A 7887-nucleotide genomic window follows, 5' to 3' on the forward strand; every position below is an offset into this window, starting at 1 on the left:
AGTTTGGGGCCCTGGGGAAGTTGGCTGATATACTGGGTCTGTAATCCAGACCAGCTTGTGACCAAAGTCAGAAGATGCAGTTTTTGCATATGAGAGAGATATAGCTCAGATATGCTTAGAAGTTTCCATTATGCCAATTTCTCAGGCTGTAAAGGTTACTTTTTCCCAGCTTACAGATGTGTTACATTTCAATGTAAAATTATTTTGATTGAAGAACTTTGGAGATCATGACTCTTTAGTCAGATGAAATTTTTGTTTAGTTGGCAGCAGCTACTCTGACTGCAGCTTTTCTGCTGCCAGAAAAAGACTAAAGCACATCTGCATCACCAGCGGCATCAGGGGAAAAGACTGTCGCACACAGTCTAGTCTGCAAACAGATTATTAGCAAGACAGTATTTGGGAAATAGAAATAAGCAGCAGCATAGAACTGATTGTTTTTTTAGATTCTATGCTGACAAATAAGGGTAGAAAAGAGAGCAGTGCAGGGCTGAGGAGGAGATTAATGAACAGAGAAATTATCAAGAGAATAAAAAGAGTGAGGCACAAAAGATATGAGAATTCACTGACAAGAACCCAGCCCTAAGCCACACTTTCACTGGCATCACGCTGGAATAAAGATGGCTTACACAGCGCTAACATGGGGAGTGAAAACCCCAGCCAAAGAACACAGTACGAACTGAAGACACAAATCACATGGAAACAATGTGATGTTCATTGTCGGTCAGAGCAAAGCTGTGGCTTCACATGCTTTATTTCTGTACGCACCACCTGCTGTGGAAGATTAGACAATTATACTGTCGTTTTTAGAGCCTTCAAGTGGAGCAGGAGGCTATATGAGTAGTGTGTAGCTGTGATATTACACACATGCATGCATCCAGATGACCGAGGTGAGTCGATTCACTAACGCTGAGCAAATGAATGGAGGGGAAAGCTTTCTACATTGCATAACGCATGAGCAAAAGAGACAGTGAGCAAGCAAGTGTGCATGTCTGGTTGTCACTGCAAAGGCGTGTGTGTTGCTATGCAAATGTTTGTCTGTGAATGCCTGTGAGACTGTGTGCAGGCTCGCTTGTGTGAGTGGCTGCCTTTGTGCGTATTAGTCTACACTTCGAGGTGGCTGCTGTGTCCAGATGGGATCAATACTCCCCTCTATTATAATTGAAGTGTGGCCTGGTTTCTGCACTGCTTTGTCATGCCTCCAGCATGCACCATCAATCATGTTTAACTGAGCTAAAAAAAAAAAAAAAAATCTGTGTCATTGCTCAAATTTTCAAAGAGGAATGTAAAAGAGGTGGGAAATGACTAAACACTATAGCAGCCACTTGCACCACCTGCTTATTGGATGAGTACAGCAAAATATGAATAGATGGGTCTTTACCAGTGTGATATTATTGTGTAATGTGATCTGTATAATATGTTATGGTTATATTTATTCACCATTTCCAGAGGATTGGTATCTAGACATTCAATAATATCAGCTGGTGTGACACAACATTTATGATTTTTTTTGTAACCTTAGCTTAGCCTCATATGTTCTGGCGCTCTCTAGTTTAGTTATGTGTTACTATGTGTTACTTTAGTAACCATGTTATTTGTCTGTATACTTTTATATAGTTAGGGTTTTTTGATTTTTGCAGACTGTTCCTCTTATTCACACTTTCTATGATGTTCTTTTCACAATTTCACTTTAATTGTAATCGTCTTTCTTACATGGACTGGCCTGCACATCCTGAGAACCTGGGAGCTTTATATATGATGTGATTTGTTTTAGTCTTTAAGCTCTGAAGTGTGAAAACACCATTTTATGGAATACAATCTGCACTGTCAAACGTGCTTCTGCGCCTTTGCAAGTTTTTATGCTTGTTCACTGCCTGTGTGTCTTTTGACTTCAGCAAGGAGACTATGCCCTGTCTCCTAACAACAGTAAAGGTTGGTGTTCTTCAACCATTATTATGATCCTACCTTAACCATTTCATTTAAGTTGCTTCATCCAAACAAATGTTAGACTGCATTATTACTATAAACCATTTTACAACCAAGTCTTCCTTACAATACATTCAAAGTAACTAGAACTTAAGCTTCTTCAAATTAGCATTTGAAAACACATTACGCTGTATTTTCCCTCTGAGCCACCACCCATCCTTCCCTCTCTTCATGTCCTATCTTCCTCTCCATCAGTCTGGTTGTCAGATGTGTTAAAGAGGATGTGCTGCTGAAAAAAGAGAGCAGCTAAAAAGCTCAGTACATCTTTTCATAAAGGTTAAAAAACAAGGAGTGTTTTTTCTAAGGTCAAGAGAGAAACAGAGAAACAGGGGAGAGAGGACAGAACAGAACAAAAACATTTCAAAGACCTGGTCACCATAGCAACAGCTGTCAGGTAACTGTGGCACAAAACAAAACTGAGGAAACTGGAAACAGGACGAACAGAAGGTGCAGACCCAAAGTGAAAATGTGCTAATTTAAAGTAGGAATACTCATCCTATAATTGTCTTTGATGAACCTCATTGATGCTGATTATGATTTAATTACTTGTAATAGAGTGAATTAGACTAATGGAAGTGAAAAGATGTGATGGAAAAAATGCTTTGTCACTGTTCTTACCAGAGACAAATGGGAGCTGTTTCATTTGTAATCACAAAGGATCCGAGGATTGATTTCTTAGCCGTGCTGAGTCCAGTCTGTCACACAGCAGGACACCACTGTCGGTGAGATACACACACACGCGCACACACACTCGCCTGCATGCACGTAAACAACTGATCAAACTCTGGAACAGGACTGTGAAGAATGGTTATGACGAAGACAGATCTCTTCACCTAAAGCCTGTGATTCAGTGTTTGTGAAAGGGATCACTAAGAAGAATTGTGTTTTTGTTTCTTGTTATTTTCTGGTAATTAACAGTTCATGAGTTAGGGTAACGTTTTAACCAGTCTGCAATACCAGGAATCAGCATGACCAGGTCTGAGCCTGTCCGAACTCCATGGGTCAGGGCCCGGCCATCAGACGCTTCAGGAGGGGGCTCAGTTTTCTCTCTTCCTGATGAGCTGCTACAGCTCAGTAAAAGCCATTTCATTAGGGTCTCACCATTAGCCGACTAACATGAAGACAAAGCTTTCAATTTACCAGTCCATCTAAGTTCCAACCCTCATCTATGGTATAATGTTTACCATGTTCACCATCTTAGCTTAGCATGCTAGCATACTAACATTTACACATTAGTACTAAAGACAAACTACAGCTAAGGCTGATGGGTATATTATTGTTTTGTATTGGACAAATTAAAATTGTTGAAAGTTTATGCATCACTATTCATCCTTAAAATAAGAGAAAGTCTGAACCACATTTCATGATAATTCATTTAAAATGCAAATGGTGGCACTAGAGGAGACGTCAGGGGATCACTAAGATCCTCAGGACTCATCATCTAGGAACCATTAACATCTGTACAAACAGCTGAAGAGACATTTAAGTCTGGACCAAAATAGTGGAGTGACCAACATTACCTTCAGTAGAGGCACACTGCCAGAGTAACTAACTGGAGGTGATAATGTGTTCTCGTTAGAAATAATGAAACCTTATTTTCTCCTAAATTAACCCAGATTTGTTATTTATATGATTTCAGTCTTCAGCTGTTTCACATTCAGATGTGGGAACGTCCTCATACAACACAGTTCTCTGAGCAGCTCGACTGAAGCAGCTGTGGGTTAAGTGCCTTGCTCAGGGGATCTGTGGTATTCACTGATGCAGTGGAGGGTCTTACTTACTCACTTACCATGCCATGATTTTCCCAATATGTCTGGGGATGCAGGTCACAAGCTCTAACCTTTAGCTCACAGACTCTGTAAATGCCACTGTGTGAAACTCCTACTTATAGGTCTGATAGCCCTGGTGTGGGATCACCAGTCAGTAAGCTTAGTTTAATAACAATTCAGTTAGAAAGAGAAAAACAAAACCCTTTAACAAGCCCTTTAACCTCCTTGGCAGAGATCTACAACTGCAAAAAAATATATGCTTGTCTTTACATTGATTAAAAATTAAAAATTAAAAATTTAAATATTGACTTTATTGATTTTCTATAGATGTCACAATAATATTATCATGAATTCTTTTGGCTACAATAACCGTGTAGAATAGTGTAACATAAATTAGAACACCACAGACATGACATATACAGTCACAGTATTTAAATAGGAAAATGATACATAGGTAATACAAGTGTGTGTGTGTGTGTGTGTGTGTGTAAATGACAGAAAGTACCTGGAAATGGGCAATGTGCCATGCATGCTCTGATGAACATCATGACCACTGCATCCCTGAGCACAGACATGCCCTGCAGATGTAAACATGGAAACACACAAACACACAAACACCTGAGAAGTAAACAGAGCCATACTAATATGACAGGTGTTCACATGGCACAGGTGTAATGACTGCACAGCTTGAGACATACATACAGGTACTGGCAGCAACACACACACACACACACACACACACACTCACACACTCAATCTTACCTGCTCACAGATCCGTCGCTGTGTGTTGCGCAAGTCTCTCACCATGTCACGCACTCTTTCATGCACTTAACAACATTTACACACACACACGCACACACACACACACACACACACACACACACACTCTCAAACTCGCACACAAATATCAGGTGCAGATAAGACAACAGCGCTAGTGACAGTCTGACATGCAAGTCAGCTCTCACTGTTGAAACCAGATCCAAATGGAGAAAACACACCACACAAGCATAGAGGCATTTGGTACTCAGACATCCTCTGGGGAAAAGGAATGTTTCCACCAAATGTCATGAATATGGAGATATCTTAATAAAAAACCAAAATATCATTAGTCATTAGAATCAATCTTCTAAACACCATAAATATTCATAGCTAATTTCATAATAACCCGCGGTATGTCATCCTGCTGACGATGATTCTTGAGGAAAAGTCAAGTGATCACCAAAGGCAGTAAAATTCATCCTGTGGGGACCAGGAATGTCTGCACAACATTTCATGGCAATCCATCCAACAGTTGTTGAGATATTGAAAAACACTGGGCCGACTGACATTACCATCCTTAGAATGCATATAAATATACATAAAATATAAAGCCTATAAAATATACAAATATTAGATATGAGAGATAAGAATTGGATATTAACACTTGGCAGCGACAAGTTGTTTGGTGGAGACATCACCACCACTCCAGGCAACACTTCACCCACAGCTGTGCAGCTGATTGGCTGAGTGTTTCCAGTGTATATCTATGGCAACAACCCAACAGCTCCAGGTTCAGCACTCTGGACAGCGCCTGTGACACATCTGCCTTCAGGAGGAGCTCAACTGTTCTGGAAATTAAATTAAGAGAAGTTACATCAAATAATATAAAATTACGTCAGGGTCATTTACACATGAAAACAGAAGAAATGTGTATGATGTGTGAACATCCCAGAGATATTTAATTGTGTTCTCATTCAGTGACCTCTTTTTCTCCTCTGTTGTATCTTATCTGCCCCACAACTGTTGGATCTCTCTCTTCACTTTCTTCTCCCTGCTTGGATCCCTCTCTCCTCTCTAGCACATCTCCTCTCATTGTTACTTCAGAGGGATGAGGCAGGAGCTCTGGAGAGAGGATGCTCCACTCTGAACGGTCACATTTAAAAACCCTCTCTCACTTTCTTCCTCTTTCATTTCTCTTCTGGCTTCGTTCATGGTGATCTTTGCAGCCTAGCCTCTTTCTCATCCAATAGGAATGACAGATACTGGATGGAGCGGTGCCTTACAACCAAAGGAACACAAGATACTGACGAGTGCTGGAGTAATTTATAGAAATGAGATTCAGTCAAATCTTACTTTGAAAAGACTCAGTGTTGCCAGAAAAATGGGCTTTTACTCATAATACATGTTTGTTAGGTATTCTACAGCTGCAACAATTAAACATTACATGTTAGTCAGAAGATTTTTATCATTTTATCTCATAACTGAAACTAATTTCTTCTTTCACCAAATTCTTCTCCTCTCCTGAGGCTGCTTCATTTTGTGACTCTCTCTCTCTCCATCGAGCAAACACACTCCTGACAGAGTGCTGGGTATTACACTTTTTGGAGGTGCTGCACTGCTGCATAAATCATTCACAGTGACATAAAAATAGTTTCTATTTGTGCATTTGTATGTGTGTGCATGTGTATTTGTGTTCTTGAGTGTCCCTTTCTTCTGCCTACGATTAGTGCACTTTCTGCCTCAGTCAGAGCTCTGATCTTATAATAGAAACACTGGCCAATCTGTTGCTACAGCAAAGGCTGGATTTACACCAGGATTGCATTTCTCTAGTGAGGATGAAATAGCACAATTCACATCCCTGACATCCATCACTAATTTTGATTTTTAACATTGTAATTTACAGCCTTATATTTAATCACCAAAAAATAATCTAAATAAAGCTTCATCCTATTATTGACCATTTGCATGGTGTTCTCACAATGGACGTTTTTCTCTTATGTAAAAATAAAGAACATGAAAATTATAATGTGGGGCAGTGCTGGGAACTAGAGGTTAAAGTGAGGACCCGTGAACCACTAGATCTCTGGTTTTGAAACCCACTGGGACCTTTGTTTGCAACTCTTTTTTCAATAACACTGGTGGTTTTAGTGTTTTCTCTTTACAAATAATATTTTTATGGATAAATGTGTCTAAATTAACTTTTTTGTCAATGGATGTTTGAAAGGGATCCAGAATTTCCTTTGGTGAGTATTTATCAATCTAAGCAAATAATTTCAGAGAAAGAGATTTTGTGGATTTTCTAATGTTCTCATGTTGTTCAGTCTGCGGAATAAAACAACCATTAGTCTCCATGAAAGCTGCCGGGCATCATTTCTCTGCCTCACTGTTTCAGACACTGTGTTAAAAACAAAGTGTGCAGCCTGATGGAGGTGTGGCATGTTTTTCCCGCCTTTAACACAGACACTGACACGGTCTGAAAGCAGATACAAATCCCCATAAGGACTGTCGTGTGTAATTTAAAATCCACTATTTCAGCTGCTCTGTGCTCAGATACTGAATTTAAAAACACAAATCCTTCCAGCCTCCACAATGAAAGGACTTCAGTTTCACTCATGTCAGACAGTTTGTTGTGTATTCAAGTGTTGCATCTATAAATACACCGTGGTTCAGAACAAGTGATCGATAACTACTGAAGGGCAGGAAGTCACTGTGACCTTGTTTTTCTGTTCAGAGGCTAAAACAGATCAAAAACAGCACCGACTGCCAGTTCTACACGCTATTTTGACTGCTCATGGTAAATATTTCAGCAGGGGGGAAAAAAGGCATTTTGGGAAAATCCATGAGTGTGAGGCAGGAGTTGTCAAAGTCAGTCACGCCTCCCCCAGCTGGTGCTCTGCTGTGGCAAAGATGGCTGCTGTCCTGTCCAAAAAAAAAGAAAATCTACACTGCTGTCGCTTTAAAGCCCTGCTCTGCCACAACAGCCAATCACAGGCCAGAAAACGTGGCTAGACTGTCCTTGTCGCTGACCTTGATGGAAGAAGAGTGAAGGAACGGAGGATGTGTGAGAGCGGATGGAGGTGATGAATGAAGGAGGAAACAGAGGGAGAGGTTTATAAAGGAGGATAACTCTCTCCCTGCCTTTCTCTCTTTTGCTCTCATATATACTCTAATCTCTCTCTCTCTTTCTCCATCCATCTGATTCCCCATCACACACACAGCCCTCCCTTCATTCCTTGCTCCTGACAGTCCTTCAGTGTTGCATAATTCCCAGCTTGATGGAGGGAGGTGAGGAAGGGCGAGAGAGGAAGCACGGAGAATGACTCACGATGCAACATGCACTAAAACATCACGCTCAGTCAAACCTCTGAATTCACCT

Source organism: Trachinotus anak, unplaced genomic scaffold, assembly GCF_046630095.1.
Source record: "Trachinotus anak isolate AG129_WGS33_773 ecotype Australia unplaced genomic scaffold, CSIRO_AGI_Tana_v1 ptg000016l, whole genome shotgun sequence".
Taxonomy (NCBI): domain Eukaryota; kingdom Metazoa; phylum Chordata; class Actinopteri; order Carangiformes; family Carangidae; genus Trachinotus; species Trachinotus anak.